At 37.2% G+C, this 18,732-nt stretch overlaps 1 protein-coding gene across 1 annotated transcript in view; it reads right to left on the bottom strand.

Annotated features, from left to right (window-relative positions):
• grin2ab (glutamate receptor, ionotropic, N-methyl D-aspartate 2A, b) overlaps positions 1 to 18,732 on the bottom strand; it is an 88,362-nt gene that overhangs the window by 67,626 nt on the left and 2,004 nt on the right. The window lies entirely within an intron of this gene.

Raw genomic sequence — 18,732 nt, 5'->3', positions numbered from 1 at the left:
AGATCATACACTGCAGCCGTAACAATATATCTGTACCTTGACAGTTTTCTGCCTGCTGTCAACAGCCTGTCACTGGCACAGATGAGGCACATGAGACAGGTGGTTCACAAACTGTCACGGTAGAAAATAATGATCTATCCTTATTTTACAAACTGCTTAAATCTTATTACACCTATCTAATCTTATCTAATCCAAGTGATAAAATTTTTGCAAAAACTGAAGCTTCTTTTTTAAAATGTATCTAAATTTATTTTACATTTTCGTGTATGTAATAGAATAACATATTATTATATTATATACAGACATTTTTTGTGTCCTACAAGATAAGCAAGATCTGCCACTTCTTGCCATCTACATTGAAAGAAATTGAGTCACACCTTTGTAAAATGATCTAAAAATCTACTTTACGTCGTCATAGACAGTGTATATTTTGAACCAGCATGACATACACAAGAGTCTTGTGTATTCTGAGCATGTCTTCAAAATCACACTACATGCTGTAAAATGACCTGCCGGCATTCTCAAAGGTTGGCTCGTATTTATCTTTGAGAAAAACAGTTTGACTCAGATATGTGACTATGTGAATTTAATCTTTAGTGCATGTCTCAAGTGCAAAAACAAAGATTACAAGATATGCACAAACTTTGGCTCGGAGTTTACAGTCCCTTCTGTCCTCCACTATTGTCCTACACAAAAATCACTTAATTCTGTTTCAAAGTGGGCGACCATTGGGATACCAGGGTTAAACCTAAATTCATTTTTGCTAAACCGTTAATCGGGCTTCATAAGATGCCTTAAATCTCTCTTCCACTGTCTGCCTTTATTTGAACATAATCTATGCCTGTAGGCAGTGATCACAGTAAAGTGCCAGTTATTAATGGATAAAATAACCCTGAAATGAATGTAATCTGATTTTACCCGATTCATGGTTGTTTGAGGAGAGACATTCAAAATTTGCTAAAGGCACACAAGTGTCTGCATAAATCAATAACATTTCCTGAGATGAAAAATAACATTTCTTTAGACTCTATATCCTAACCAAATTCCAGTCTAATACCGAGGACTCTGACCTCCTGTTCCCAGTTTCATCTTATTGGGTGTTACCTTTTCATAATGTGAGCAGATCTAAGAGAGGCAGATGAGTGGAGGAAATGCAGTGTGAAATGCCTTGGGCTGAACGAGAGCTAATGAAACCATGATGCGAATGCTACATTGCATCTCAGCCAATTTCTTACACCACCACAGTCCAGCAGAGTTGCAAAACACCCCAGGAGGAAACAAAATTAACCTACTGTGTCCATATCTCTTCATCATCCACTCTCCTCATTTTCTAACTTTGAATCCATGTCTGCTAATCATCTATATCTATTCATTTTCTCTTAATGTATTTCATTTTTTTTACTCTTTCCCTAATTCTGCCAATCTGTCTTTCCAGCTGGGTTAGTGTGTATATCTGATCCATGTCATCTCACACCCGGTCTAATCAGGCCAGTTAGTCAAGTCAGTACTTTCCCAGCCTGCTCTCTCTGCCCTGGTGCCCACAGACTAGCCTGCAGCTCCAGCAGCACTTAGCATACGCCGCTAAATCACACACCGCTACACTCCTGTCCCAGGGAATTAGTGTCAGCTCCAACCAACGGGATAGGATTACACTAACTTTCCCCGGAGTTAGCATCAGAGCTAACATAACTAGGAGCAATAGAGTGCTGTGCCACAGCTTCCAAAATGGTCAACATAGCTGGAAAACTTTTGGTCACTGAGTGTTCCTGCTGTCTTACAGGATTTGCATTTGTCCTTAAAATCATATGCACTGACTCCTATGATTAGCTTCCAAAAGAGATGTCATGTTGGGTAGCTGTTTCCCCTTGTGTTAGCATTTATGCTAATATTGCCACGATACTGAAAAAGGCAAGATCCTAATCATCTAATAATTTTCGGCATGCATAATTCTCCAGTATCCTGCAAACACTAAATGAGTGTTCTCTCTTTAAAAAATGTGTTATAAAGGTTAGAGATTTTTTGAATAGCCACTTTACTGCAATAAAGTAAACTGAAACACCACTGAAGGAAGCTTTCGTTCGTCCTCATTCAAACATGTTTCCTAAATTGTAGAAATTTGCCTTTAAGCAGCAAATTAGTCTTGTCCAAAAATGTTTTTATTTTCATGGATAAAGTTGAATCTGGATTAGTGAAAATGATATCTCTGTCAAAGCTAGAAACAACACACCCGGTGCTCAAATGGGAGGTGGCATTGAGAGGCCCTCAAGCTGCTTCAGTGACAATGAATCAGAGGAAATGTTTGTGCAAACTGTAACATGACCCAGAGTGATTTTCCTCAGATATAAGCAATTTTTTGGTTCAACAACGTTAGCCCTAATGCCCATTAAATAAAGCTCATGTGGGTGTAATTGCTTAAATCTATCAGTTCACAATTTCATTCTTTCATTCATCGCCAATGAAGCAGCTCTACATAGTGTCTCTAGATGACAACACAAATTAGTCTCCTGGTTATGTGGGCCTTGTTTCCCCAAAATATCTTAAAGTGATACTCCATCCAAAATCTGTCTTTGTGGGCTTGTAATTGGGTTGGAATTAGTTAGATTGCTGATGGGGAGACTTTAAATTGACTTCAGTAAGCTACAAAGGTGACATGTTTAAACTGTTGGGGAAGAAAAAGTATCAAAATATCCACTGAAACTTATCAAACTTCTGTTTGCCAAAAAAGTGGCCAAATGTGCAAATATATTTGGGTGAAGTTACACTTTAAGGCTGGAATCGTAAAATGCATCATACAAAGCCTCTTCTATTTGTTTGATTTTTCTAAAAAGTATCTGAATTTGTGACTACCACCTGCAACATATTCATTTGTCTAGTACTACTGTTTCATAGTAAATTCGATCAAATTTGTTTTCCCACTATATTTCATTTGCACTAATGATCTATTATTTTTCCACTAATACTCTCTGAATAAACAACAAAACAAATGGGTGGTCAGAAATTATTGCAACTGTCACTGACCTATCAATAATGTTATAGTAGTACCTGAGGAATGTAGTGTTCAACCTGACAATGCTTCGCTCAGATTCCGTTTACAGGTCGTCACTCCTTAATTTTAAGTTATTGACATTTGCATGAGGGCAAGTTCCATGAGCAAGAGAAAAAGTCATGCATTAACATTAAACCCACAAACTTATGCCTCAGGGTTAAATAACGTAGTCTGTCATATCAGCATTTCCTTTGTATGCAGTGGCACAGCCGGTGGGGTAGCATAGGGTAGCAGCTGCCACCCTAAAATAATGTTTTGCCACCCAGTCTTCTACAGTTCCTTCTCTTGGTGGTATAAAAGCAAATTTTTCATCATGAAATGTTTTTTTTTTTTTCACTTTGGTTTGTTAATGTAAATATTACTCAGTTTCTAACTCTGAGTGTCAGAGCCAGATTTATGCACATATTTGCGCTGGCAATCTGCATCTGATTCCGAATCTGCGTCTGATTTACTAAAGCTGTAGCTAATTATCAGTAGCCGGGATTGTCTTTTAGGTGCACTCTACATATAAATGAGGTCTCAAAATATGCAGTTCAGCGGTGAAATGGGGATGGGATGGGGTGATAACTCCAGAAAGAAATCAAGCCCAGAAAGAGAAATGTAGTGGTGCTGAAATTAAAATCCCCATTAAATGAAATTATAACTTTCCAAACCATTTAGTAAGGCTTTGATTAAACTTTAACTCTAAGTCTAATTATTGGGGTGTCTACTACTATAAAACTATCGAAATGTTGGTAGAAGCCAGTATTGTAGGAGTTGACATATAAAATGTCAAAAAACAACCTGTCAGGAGGGCTGTCTCCATAACGCATGAACTCAGACAAGACAAGTTCAAGTTCAGGTTAAAGGACCTCAAAACCACAACTCTCCATCCTGTCAAAATGCTGCAATATTGTGTTTCTTTATTATTACTGCACTACTTTTCTCTCTAAGAAGCTGCCACTCTAATTTCTAAATAATTCAGTGTTGTGCTCCTACACATGTCTCTGCTGTTATGGTAATATCTGCAGAATGCGGGGTTATTCTTTTTATCTCCCTCACTACAACCTTCCTTTAATATACCATTTCAAATCTGAAAATCTTCCTTGTAAAACTAACCCTTTAAATATTGGGTGAGTCTTAATGAATGCACTAAAATGTGCAGCCAACCACATCTATCAAATCTCCTTCTGTTATCTGTGTTCCTCCTTCAATTGCTAAATGCATTTGCATGAAGAAGACAGGCACACTTCACTGATCACACGCAAGCTGCATCTCGGATGACAGACAAACCGCACTTCTAGGCTGGTGCAAGTGTTTAATAAATAACATTCACATCAAGTGAATTTAATGTTGTCTAGTGCTGTCGGAAAGATTCATAGTGTACAGAAGTTAAAAGAACAGTGGGCCACCCACCTTTATTGTTTTGTAGGTTTTTTTTGGCTGCAATAGTACTGTGAGAAGCTAGCCAAGCTCGTCACATTACCGGGCAGTCTGGGCTAAGTTGTCTCTCACTTGGGTAAAAAAAAAAAATGAATACATATTGCAAATAGAGGTGTGATGTCTTCAAGGACATATAGGAGAAAAAATATGAAAAAGTGTAGAACCTTTGGTTAAAAACATTTCGGTTGCCTCCTGCGTATTTTTCAATTTTCAAACTGAAAGTACTTTTAGTTAGTTGATTGGCATCCATCATTTTTATATCGTGAGTTATTTCAACAAAGTTAACTTGTATCTTATCTTGTAAACTCACTGCAAAAACGGTGTCATCATTAGTACATAGTTTGTAATAATAATACTAGCATGTCATGGGCATATAATGGCGGTTGCTGCCTGCGGTAGGCATGTCAGGTGTGGTCTGGAGTGGGTGAACAGGTAAACCATGGCATCTCCTTTCATCCAGGTAAGAAGATGTGCAGTCAAAATCAGATAATGAGGGAAGCGCATTTACGATTTAAATACGTTTCTAATTCAAATAGAAATGTTAGTAACAGTCAGAAATCTGAACTTTACAGGAAATACATGACTGCAAGACGGCAACTTGTATTTTCTTCTGTGGAAAAAAACAATAGAATTCTGGTTTTTTTTTAACATTTGGAGGATATTTCTTGTGTTTCAGTGTTACATATGTCTATGAATGGTGATGGACTCCCAAAAGACAATGGTGAAAATCTATGAAAGACAGCTGAATTTACTGCGATAATACAATATTTACACTGAATATGTTTGCTTGTATGATAAGGGTTTATGATATGTAGATAAACCCTGGGAGAATGTTTTTCAAATGTGATGTTTACAGAGAGAGAAAGAGAGAGGTTTTGGAGGTAAAATCTAGAAGCCAATTAAATACTGTGAGAAAGCAGACACTCATTTGCGCGCGCACACACACACACACACACACACACACACACACACACACACACACACACACACACACACACACACACACACACACACACACACACACACACACACACACACACACACACACACTCCACACTACATCTGGGTTTAATGGCTTTGAATAATGTCTCTGATACTGACAGCTTAACATTCATCCAGCTGCCATTTAGCATTTAATCAATTTTAACTGCTAAAAATGATCTTTAAAAAGTCACTAGAAATATCACACTTGCAGCTGACATATTCTTGCTGCGGTAGTGAACTGTTGCTGCTGTGATGGTGGAATCATCATCATCAGTTGTAATTATCTTGTGACAATACACATCAAGTCATTATTACATTTTTTTTTACTTAATACAAATACTTTGCACCTATTCCTTTTCCTTTAAGGAAAATGCAGCTACATCTATACATTTACCTCACTGTAGGTGCAGTACCTTTAATATCAGGGTATTCACTCAGATTTACTTAAGTCCAAGTTTTGGACAGTATAACTTTTTCTATACTCCTTAAAGGAATAGTTCAACATCTTGGGAAATACGGTTATTCACTTTCTATCTGAGAGGTAAACATGAAGCTACAGCCAGCAGTCACTTAGCTTAGCTTAATGACTGGAAACAGGGGGAAACACCTAGGCTGGCTCTGCCCAAAGGCCACTGAATTTGTATAACCAGCACCTCTAAAGTACACTAATAATTAGGTCTTGTGCTTTTCTATACTAAAATGTGTGATAAGACAAAGTGTAACTAGAATTACCGCCTCGCGGTTGTATGCCTCTGCCAACCAGTGAAGTTGCAGTTTACATCCATGTATATCCAGACTCATATAATGTAGAGAACACTTTGAAGGAATTGAATAATATCTAATAAGTGTATTTTTTGGCAAAATGGAAGACACGAAAAAACAGTCAAATTCCTTGTATGCATTCACGTTTGGCCAATAAAGCTGATTCTGACAGAACACAAAGTCGTAGCCATGACAGTAGACAACACTTCATATACGGCTGTTGCTGCAAAGAGGCTACAAATTCTAAAACATGGGTGCTTCACACACATCTTCAACCCGGCAGCACAGAAGATCTATACAATCACCACATTTTCAAGGTGGACACACAAGATTAGTGTCACCAATTCAGCATTCGAGCAAATGTGAAATATGGTCACAAGCTCCCCTTCTGTTCCTGAGGTATGGTGATAAATAATGGCCAGAAAAGTGTTTTTGCATAACATTATGATCTCACAGTCAAGTTGACCTTTGACTTTTTGGATATAAAATTCCACCACTTCATCTTTTAGACTTTTGTGTGCGATTTTGTCATAATAGGTGTATGAATTCTTGAGGTTTACCCAACAATGAGTTTTGTGAGGTAACAGTGATCTTTGACCTTCAACCACCAAATTTTATTCATTTCATCCTTGAGTCCAAGTCCGTGTCAGATGTAATGAAATTTCCTCCAAGCGTTCCTGATATATCGTGTTCACAAGAACGGGAAGGGCACAAGATCACAATGACCTTGACCTTTGTCGTTTGCCTGCCAAAATCTAATCAGTTCATCCTTGAGTCCAAGTGAACAATTTTGCTACATTTGAAGAAAGTCCCTCAAGGCGTTCCTGGGATATCGCGTTCACGAGAACAGGACAGACGGACAGACGAAGGTTTTTTGGTTTTACAGGGGGTTATGTACGAGACTATATCTTGGCCGGGCACAGTGACTTCCTGGAGTCTCTTATCGACTAGAAACCTCACACTTTTAGGAAGCACCATATTCTTTCCAAGCTAAAGTCACTTGGCATTATCATATAGCCTCTGAGCTAGGAGGATTCTTATCTGGCAGGGAGGGACCAGCAGGTTGAGGCTGGTGGATATCTCACCTGTGGAGTGCCACAGGGCAGTATCTTGGGCCCTTCCTCTTTTTACTTTAATGACATGAAAGCAGCCTGCTCAAATTCCTTGTTGTAATATGCAGATGATTCAGCCATCCTGGTGTCTCATTAAGATAAAGAGAAGATACAGGAGATATTAGTTCACAAGTTAAATAGAATAAGGATATGAATGTCAGGTAGCAGGACAAAATCAATGTCGGATATTTGGCTCAGGAAGGATGTTGACCTGGAAATCAAGATAGGAGGAGCATCAGTAGTCAGATTTTTCAGTGATTCAAAAGGTCTATGTAGGCTGTCTCCCCCAGTTGGAGACACAATTGACCAGTAAGAGCTTTGCAGGCAGGGTGTAAGGATGGGAATGTCATCTATGTACATAGCTAGCTATCTGACTACATTCAGGAAAAATGACCTCAGAAAAGTGGTGACTTAAGTTTGGATGAGATCGATGCAGCTCTACAAGCTGTTGTAAATCAACTTACTGAAATAACAACTCTTAAATCTACATATTCATTTGTATGATGAAATTCAACACCCACCACCAGTGTTGGCCAAGTTACTTGAAACTTTTAATCTATTACTTATAGTACATTACTCATTGAAAAATTAATTACTTTACTAATTATTGAGTAGCAAAAGTAATGCATTACATTACTTATTACTTTATTTTCATTACACAGCCAAGCTCTGTCAAAGGTGTCTTTAAACAACTCCGAATCCTCCACAACCACAGGCCACATCTTTTGCATTTAACACAAGTAAAAATAGAAAACAAGACATTGTGGTTTAACAAGCAGACTGCCCTACATTGGAGGGATTTATATATCCAGTGTTATTTCGACAATGCGGTTAATCCATGTAGTGCTTCCTTGTAAAAATCTTGAAATACAAAGTTCAAGTAGCACAAAACAAACTGGTCAGAATCACCCTCAGGCATAAAGCTCGGAGTCATGTTGGCACGTCATATTCAATTTAATACAGGATTTCACATGGAAAGGCTCCCAGCTACTTTTACAATTATTTTAAGCGGGTACAAGAAGACTAGATAGTATTCCCTAATTGATTTTGGATATTATGTTTTTAATTTTACTTTAATACTGACTGATATTGAATTGTGAACTATGACATACAACAGTAGTCATTTATGATGTGATTTACATTATGGGTGTCTATGATGCTTTTTGTCATGTCTACTTCCAGTGAAACAATGTATTTATCGTTTGTTGATATGATTTTTTTTCTCTCTCTTTTTTTTTTTTTTTTTAGTTCATGTTTTCTAATTTTCCCTAATGTCGGACATTGAATGCCTTAATATCTTAATGGAGATTGGTGAACTGTGTAAGCATCAGGGACAATGATGGAAATAACTCCGAGACTTCATCGTTCTATCCCTAACAAAGTCTGACATGTTGCTTTTTATAAATGTATGAGAAGTTCGTCAATAATCCAAATAAAACCAAATAAGGAATCAAATGACTCGCTGCACTTTAGCAAACATATTTCACAACATCATACTGGAACAAGGTGAAATTTTATTTTTAATTTAACAGCACACTTAGATGTGGACAATGGAAATGTACTCAGCAACTGAGAAACAAATACGACATATTCCATAATTATCCAAAAACCAAAAATTAATCCCATTTTACCTCTACTACAACTACTAACATAAAAGACTGGTTTAAATTTAATGCAACTGCAGTGCATCCCCCCTGAATAATCTTAATACAGATACACTTTCACGTCATATACTTAAATATACTTTTACTGAACTGGGAGTGGCAGGATTTATATTTTCCAATGATTGCTTTGCATTTACTAAAGCACTGCACAGCAATTTCTGTTGTCTAGATACGACAGTGGAATATGGTGGAAAGGTCTTATTTGAAATATCACACATTTTATTTGTTTAAACACTGATTTAAGTTCCAAGTTCCTTCCTGCTTGCCCTTGATAACATCACCTGCCTTTTCTCTGTTCCCCTAGACACCTCCTCTTTTAACAGCCCAACAGCTTTTTTCCACATCAAAATTTCAGCAGTGCAGAGAAATGTGTGCACATGTGTCAGCGGGACATACTTTTGGCCAATTCTACCTTTTTTTTTTTCTTTTTTTTGCAGACTTGTGGTATGTGTGGAACCAGGGGAACAGAAAATGTCCACAAGAGTTCTGTCATTCATATTTCATTTGTAAATTTATATAAACAAGGACAATGCCAAACACCAGAGAGGACACGCTCCCTGATTCACTGGGGGACTGCGTCGCATGTTTTTGTAACCGTGTAACTGTAACTGTGTATCTTTGTGTTCATGTATTTGACTTTGAGGGTATTTGTGTTATTGTGCAGTGAGATGTGAAGGAAGAGAATGACAAGACCCCTGTAGAGGTGACTCAAAGACAAAAGGTGAGAGTGAGGAAAGAAGAGGAAAGAAAGTGCATAAAAATAAGGTTATTATGAAGCTATGCCAAGGCAGGAAAGTGTACAGACTTTCAGGCAGGAGAGTTCTGACCTTGGAAAGATGGAGCAAGGCCAAACTGTGAGGAGCTTGATAAGCTCCATTATATTTTATATTATAATTGCCCTTCACTGTATTTAGGATGTGAAGGAGGATTAATTATGAAGCTTTAGGTGTGGATATTTGTATGTATAACAATGATATAACCTAACAAATATGTTTTAGTCAAAGAACTCACACTGTTAGGTGGAGCAACAAAGTAAATTGGTATATGTTAACTAGGTAAAGATTTAGATGACTATTTGCACAAATCTGAAGGATTTGTTTGTTTACATATGAAACCTTTGCAGTAAAGTCATATTAATTAAATTTTGTATGTTGAAGCTGTAGCTGACGCCAGATTGTATGAAGACTAGGGTTACAAGAACAATGCGCAGTTTGAGACTGGGCCATCCTTATGAATATACTATGTGATTTGTCTAGCTTTCAATTATTGAAAGGACTTGAAACATTAACATGACATGAAAGTTGTAGACAATCATTGGTAAGCCTTCTTAGACAGTCTGATGTAATGATGGAATAAATTCTCTCTTTAATTTTTAACCAAAAACTGAATTTGTACTCATTTTCATGCATGACAAGTGCACCAATCTCATGAACAATCTATTATTGATGAAAGTAAAGACGTTTATTACTCCACCATTTTCTAAAGACTACATATTGATGTAATAAGTTAAGGAAATAAAAATACTGTAAGGCTGTTTTTAGGCCAGATTCAAACATATGCAATGACAAAAAAACGATTCATTTTACGTGAATTTAATTATGGTCATTTGACGCGGTCCTGTTCTTATCTGATATCATATCTGGAATGTTTGGGATGAGTGCTTTCCATGATGAGAACTTGTCCATCTAGCATGTTCCTTCCCCTTTCATTTCCCTCTGCTCAAGCACCTTTCAGACATGCACATTATCACGTAAATGTGCTGCCAGTTTTACATGTCAGTTTCATGTTTAAACAAGCGCCAGAACCACTTTTCTGTAATAGTCACGACAGCAATCCTCCCAAGTTGGACCTCGTTATAGCAGCATAAGGTTAAATACACGTCTTGTCCTAAGTTTCTCTCAATTTATTATCATCTTTCATGCACAAAAAAATAAAATCAATATATTAACAAAAAATTGTGAATGAGCCAATTTTAAGCTCTCGTGAAGATTCTTCTCATGTCAGATGAGTCTATAAAATATATCTTTTGCCCCCTTTTTTGCCGTACGCCACTATTTTAGCTGATGGATTTAATCTTTTATCACCATATAAGTAATTTTATACCATAATATTGATATAAATCATGATATAGTAATGTTTCTAGAAAGCTGGTTTGAAAAGGATAAAAAATTAGAGTCATCTTGAAAATTAAATCCCTGACAAATAAACACACTTTATCACATCGGTGCAAAAATCATATAAAAATCCAATCTTGTCGTAGACTGATCAGCCACTACATTAAGACCCGTAACCGGTTTTATTGTCGCGGCTGTACATCAGGTATGCTCATTGATTTGCATAATTGCCGACAATAGCCTGATAGAACCAAATATATCAAAGTGATAGATATCACAGGATAAACATATGCTGTATGGTTACAGCTCTGACAGTAGACAAATTTACATTGACTCCAGGCATATATCTTCACATCACCCGCCCCTTCCTCGAGAGCTAAAAGAAATTTAAAAAAAATACCCAACCAGATTAATCATCAGATCTGCTATGTCCGTCTCTATAGTTTCAAAAAAAATTTTCCTGCATAGATGAAATTATAAAAATCTAGCAAAATGCTTTACATGCAGCACGTAAGCAAATAAGACTTAAATAAAAGTCTCAAATGTAGTTATTTTTCACTTGGACAATATACGACATTACAAAATAGGCACCAGAATTGTGTATCTAATAAATTGTGAAATTGATGTAAAAATATATTAAGGGATTTACTACTGAGAAGTGGTGGCGAGTGTCCCTCATTAATTAACCTAGTGATGATCATTAATTAAGACTTCAATGGCAAAATAAGTTTTAAAACCCATCACTGATGAACCCAGTGAGAGACCTGAAAACACTCATTATTTTCCATCTCATCACTGTTCTCTAGCAGTGATACTGCGTTCTAGCTCTTTTAATAATGGCCCTGTCATCAAAGAACATTATCACATGAGAAGACCTACTGTACATTTGAATGCAAAAATTACCCGTTACTTTAGTGGAGAGATGTAGCCAGCACCGTTCCAGATTCAGTGTCTGAAAGTGGTTTCAGATGTGACGAGTACTGTACATACCGCTTGCCTTTCTTACTTTTTTTTCAGGCAGTGGGACTTGAAGATTGATTTGGCAACAGTCACTTGAGAACATTTTGATTTTAAACCCCATAATATTATCTTACATAATGTATCACTGTGAAATCTTCAAGGACATACATTTGATGGAAACTTTTCAAAAGCCTCCAACATGGGATCTGTCCTTGATCTTTCATCTCGGGGCACCAGTGTCTGGTCAGCATATGTTTTTTGATGTGTTGCTCACGGCCGTTAAAAACTGCACTTGGCAGGAGGAGACGGAGGCTTCAAATGTTCCCACATCACCATATGCCCCGTCTGGCTGAGACAGCACCTGTCACCACCATGGAAGGGAGCATTATACCTGGAGTAATACATTTTGGATGATCTGCGGATGTTTTGGGAATATTTTGGCCTCTGCATCTTGCTGCCTGGCATCGTTCTCAACCTACCTACTACAACAAAACTGACTAGACACTGTCACACTAACTCACAGAGGGATGGAGGTCCTATTCATGTGATAAAATCGGATAAAAATCACCACATGTTGAAGATTTCCTTGTAGGTAGCTGAATCATTTCATTTGATGATTCCATAAAAGCTCAACTACATTTATGCAAAGATACAATCCTAGTTGGTTCGCTGCAAATTTGTTTTTAATTTTCCAGATAATCAGAAGCTCCTTAATTGCACAGTGCAATGTATTGTTTCCAAGTTCGTCATACTTCATAATTATTGATTATGATGTTATATTTTAGGGGTATTTATTGGTATGCAGATACGTTTTAGATACGGAAACCAACTACATGTATTGTGGGTTTGTTTTTTTGTTTATATATTATAAATCACTGTGTATCTCCAAGGTAAGCAGTATATCCTCGAAAAATCAGTGCACTGGGATGTGAGTGTAAAAATCTACACAATTTAAGTCAAGGCCTGGGCCTTATAAAAAAAAAAAGTCAATTACTACATACAGATTTACTGGTTGATCCACAATTAGATCATTAAAGTACTACTTTTATATAGCACCACAGTTACACTGTGCTTCACAAACGGATACCAATCACACAAAAACAATCAATAGCAGAATCAATAAAAGCAAAGTCAGTGCTCTAGGAAGTATCATAGGTGCTGTGTTACAAATTAAAGAACAAGAAAGACACCTCTGACTGAGGTAAAAACACTGAGTTACAGCAGTCTAAGTGAGAAGAGATAAAAGCATTGATGAATTTGACCAAATCAATAATGGATAAAACAGCTAAATTTTGATAGCATTCCTTCCTTTTGAGAAAATAAGCTCAAACAACTCTTAAACAACTCTTCCCAAAAGAATTTTCTCATGAACATGCCCATTTCTGTGCATCTACCTGTAGGTACGCCGTTGGGTATCCATCTATGTAGGTGGAGAACATGTTTGAATTTAACCCATCACAACATTTTATTTCAAACCACATTTGCATTAAGCAGTAACGTTGCTCTCCCACCAGTGGCATGACAGTGATTGTGACTGACAGGCTGGCATCCAGCTATGACACTGACATAAAAGAGTCACAGATATATAGCAGCAATCCTTATCCTGCAAAGTGTAAATACACAGAGAACACATGACAGTCACAGGGCTATTGGATTGGACACATTCTTATGTTCTTAAAAAAAAAAAAAAATCAGCCCGGCCCAAGACACACACTGGCCCAAAAAGGCTTTTTCTAACATGCAAACATTTGGAAAGGAGCGGGTGCAAGCAGTGAATACATTTTTTTTCAAACACCCTCAAATTACTATTAGTATAATCAGAATTTGATCCATTTGGTCCGATGACATTTAAAAAGTCTAGAAGAGCCATATCATCTAATTATATTATGTCATCTATGTGTGCGGGGAGCCAACACAAAGTCAGCCAGCTTGGCTAGAGGAAGTCCCTAACATACATACTCTTAATTGGCTCAGCTAGAAAAGGAGTCTGGTGCCCATGCTTTAAGGGACCAAAAGGGACTAAGCAACTTTTAAGTGGAATGAGTGGGGTGCCGTGTTGGAACACGTTATTCAGTTTTTCTGGCTTAGTTTGCATTGTGTGTATGTCTTGCAGCAAATAATCCTTTCTACGGCTCCAAAAACAACTTTTTTTCTTCCATTAAAAAAAGAGAAGCAATTTTAAAATCACTTTAAGTTTGTTTGACTGCAGTACTGAGAGCGTTGTACAATGTCAAATTAAGCTCCACACGTCATGATAATCTGTAATTGAAAAAAAAAAAAAAAAAAAAATCTATGAATGTGATAGCTAAATGTAAATGTGAACCCTAAACTGTAGGCGTAGGTTGCTGGTTACGTTAGTTAGCATAGCACTTAACAAAGCATTTGAACATTTAAAGAGAAAAATTTTTTTTGATTGACACAAATGGAGTAAGGGTTTCACTTCAATGAAAGTTACTTCACTGAAAAGCCTGCTTGCCACCGTTCAGACACGACATTAAAACCAGTTACCAGTTTTAGTGTTGTGGCTGATCAGTGTATATACACACACATATACATATATATACACACATATATACACACATACATTATATATATATATATATTATATATATATTATATATATATATGACCTTTCAATTTGAATTTAAGGAACTTCTAATTTCACAAGAAAAATTATATGGGGAAGATAATAAAGACATTTAATTTTTCTGAAGCGAACTGATGAATTTCCTAATGGGCTTAACATCATTGGCACAGTTAGTATTGAGCCCACAGTGCCAGACTTTCTTTTTCGTAATGTAGCTGCTGGTTTATCAAGAGAATCCCATAAGTATTCTTTTTGCACCGTCTTTTGCAAATAGAATGATAGTGTGACCGCAGAATATGCTTGTGCAGCTCCATAGTACGGTTGTTTAAAGAAAAAGCCCTACTGTGCATGTGTTATCTCCTCTGGTATAATAATGTCTTACTCATTGTAAAAAAATATATTAACCATCTCAGTAACATATTGAGCTTATTGTGGTGTGCAACATGTATTACATAAAATTATGAGAGTGGCAACCATCTTTCATGGAATCAGTGAGAACTCAGCCACATACAATTATCCCTGATGCCGACAAAAAACGTGAAAGAATAATACTGATACATTTATGTGACTGATTTTTTTCCCCAAAACCATGGAAAACTTAATCAAATTGAACTTCAAAAGCTCAAGAATGTCTTGACCGGGACAGTGTTAAATCAGTCTTTACCAATATCTGGTGTCTGTAAAACCTTAAAATTGGAAAATGGGCTTTGCGTGTTAAGTTGGTCTAACAGACAGGGTCAGGCTGGCCGCGCTTAGGCACCTGCTAAGCCTTTTTTTGAGCTTGGAAAAACCCTCAGACTGACAAAGTGTAAAAGGCATCACTTAAGGTAACAACTAAGCCTCCTAGGAAGCTGAAAATGTTCTCGCTCTCAAAACCACATGTTCTGCGTAATACTAATCAAGCTAATTCAAAAGCACAGTATTCAAATAGACTCAATAGGGGGTTAGAGTCCAAAATGAAACATCTACCATCTTGAAAGCCTTAAGCTTTCAACTGAAAGATGAACACTGACATCAAAGGAGAGCTCATCTGTATGCTTCTGATTTTTAACAATGAGCAATGACTACCAAGATTCAGGTTGCATTTTCTTCTTTCAGAAAGGTACGTAGAGATTTTCGAGCTGCACTAATCGATATTTTTATATCGAACATGGATCAAATGACCACGTGTGCTGTTAAACGTGTTGTTTGCTGTGACGAACCAGTGGGGATTTATCAGCCCAACTCCGCAGTTCCTCTTAGCTCTATGGAGTGCTTTAGCAGTTTCTGGCACTGTTTTGGTTTTCCAGCCGACACGTTTACCATTTTGGTCCAGGCTTTCTGCTCTCACTGCCTCATTGCCAACATCAACAGGCAGCTCTTTTAAGTGAAAAAGCTCTAATAAACCCAATGTGTGCTCCCTGCCCAGCACTACATGTTTATTAGAGACCATCTAATAAACATAGTAGAGCATTTAGTAGCTAAACGGACAGATATGTCAGTCGGGAGTTTTGCAGAGCAAAACAGAGCTAACACGAGTTAACAGTGGACTTACATTCATTGGATATCCAGAGAAACATCTCAGAATTTAATACTCATGTTGCTCCATGTCTGGATGTGTAAATAAGCAATAATTTGCTGACACATTCGCCATAACAACTTTACGAGGTGATAATGTTTTCAGTGTTGTGTTTACAGCTTGCTATGCTGCTCTCAAGTGGCCAAAAAAAAACAATCAATGCAGCTTTGAGAATAATTCACGTATTTGCCATGATCCCTAGCTTTAACCAAGCAGTCTTAGTTTAGTTTGTTGGCCGATGATAGACAAGGATTACAGACCTCACTACCCATTTGGTTTTCAAGCCAATAAGGGAAATTACACACATAGATATTTCTGTTGGATCTTTAGTCACACGGCTTTTTCCTGTGAAAATATGACTGTTAAATTTTGGTCAGTCATAACGTTCAATAGTAGGAGTTTGCTGCAGGTCTGACTAGCTTTCAATGCTGTTTAATCAAACTTATAATTACTGAACATCCATTTAACTCTCATCTCACCATCTCATAAACAAATCATTTTATCAATAACAGCATTCTGCTCGGCCAAAAAGAATTTGTGTGAACAACAAGAAAATAATACAAAATACTGTTTCTATTTGAGTCTACTGTACAGTGAAGGAGATAAAGGCAACATTCAAGGTGTCACTGAATGGCCAGCATAATCCAAAACAAAACTATTCTGCAATATGTTACATTGAAAAGAGCAATATAGCATAATAACCTTCTGACAACATGAATTCAAAGCTATTTATAAAAATAAAGGTTTGAAAGGCCCTTTCATCGACCATCCAGCTGGTCCCTCTGCAACAGTGGTACTAGGAGTGAGAGACTGTTTTTGAAAGATTTATTGATTAAAATAGAAACACACTCGAGATGTATAGGTGGCAATTTCTTGGTTACAGCTCTACTATGCTTGTCATGTTTCTAAACCCACCCTGAAACCACCTCTCAAGTAGGATCAAGATTATCCTGATTTTCAGCATCAAAACTATCTGCCTTTGAGTCATGAAAAACAAGTTTTAAGATTGATTAAAAGTAGGATTGGATTTCCAAATCCAAATCCTAGCCTGAGCAATGAGAATGATTATTTCTTGGGTTTGAAAAACCCAATTTTCTGATTTATTCCAACTGGATTACTTAAATCCTATCAGTAAAGTTTTGAAAAAAATGGGCTGGAACTGGATAAGACATATCTGGAATCTGTAGCAGATGGAAACACTTTAAAACCATTAAAGACACACTGACGGTGTGTACTACTAGCAATAAACATTTAGTCATATGCCTATGTACAGGTCAAACCACTAATGAAGTGTTACTCTTAGCTCCAATGTGCCAGCTGCAGGACCACAATGCTGCAGCCACCACACACTGTAAATGGTAAAAACTACTTTGATGCAGTTACTGAAATCTTATTTATGAATGTAAAAACCAGTATCTTTTGATATAATTTCTACCTATTACGAATTCTGTGGGGGTTCACTGTGGATTAAGGAATGTCTACTTATTAAACTGGAGATTTTTTAATAGGATTTTTTCCAATCTTCAGGTCATGTAAAAACACTAAATACTTGTGTTCTATGGCATGAAGTGGTCAAATTCATAGATGTAGAGCATTATCACAAAACATCAACTTCATTCTAAAAATATAATTTCAAAAACCTGTATTAGTGAAACCATACTTAATGTCACTATTGCTCACTAACTCATTAAATGGGGCAACTAACTGTGTTTTGATTAAATGATTAAACAGTGTATGTTTGCAAGAGGCTTTTGGGCTATTAACTTGTGTCTGAGACTCCACTATCACACATCAATATACAGAAGACCAGCAGGGGTCAAATGACTCATTATCATATGTCACTCAGTCCTTTTCACTGGTAATTGCTTGGAACGGGAAAATGAAAATACTCATTTTCCTCTTCTCAGGACTCGTGAGCGGCGTTTGACCTGTGATTGTATGCACAAAGATAGCCACTGTGAGGACAGGGCATCGCTTTTTACATTCTTTTAAAAAACGGGAAAGTTAAACTCGTTGGCCACTGAGAGTCACATGTAACCAAATGTTGATGGTGGATGTTCTCGGGACAAGAGTGCAGGCACAGTAGCAGGTTTAATTGACTTTAAAGAAAGCCCTCGCTCAGCAGATGACAGCTGACGGCCATGCCAGAGGCACGGTGAATGCACGTGGTTTGGCTTCATGTTCTAGGCAGAACCCCATCCCCCAAAACCTTTTTTCAAACATGCAGTTTGTCAACTTTGTTAGATTGTGAGCTCCAACCAAAAATACTGTGCAGATAAGGGGATTATTTGCTGTAGCTCTTATCACAGAATACATCAATATCTCCTTCAGGACAAATACAGCTACAACGCAGGGCAGGAAGGTGCATATTTCACCCACAGCTTCCTTGGCTTTTCTCACTTTTAAGCGTCTTTATAATTATTCTTCATAAGCTCTAGGTTGCAATCTTTTGCGTGTACTCCTACCTAAAATCCTCTATTTGTTCATGAAAAAAGGAGGGGAAAAAAAGAAAAGAAGAGGATA

Source organism: Xiphias gladius, chromosome 15 (genome assembly GCF_016859285.1).
Source record: "Xiphias gladius isolate SHS-SW01 ecotype Sanya breed wild chromosome 15, ASM1685928v1, whole genome shotgun sequence".
Classification (NCBI taxonomy): Eukaryota; Metazoa; Chordata; class Actinopteri; order Istiophoriformes; family Xiphiidae; genus Xiphias; species Xiphias gladius.
Note: the sequence above shows the minus strand (reverse complement) of the source record. Positions and strands in the feature narration are given on the sequence as shown.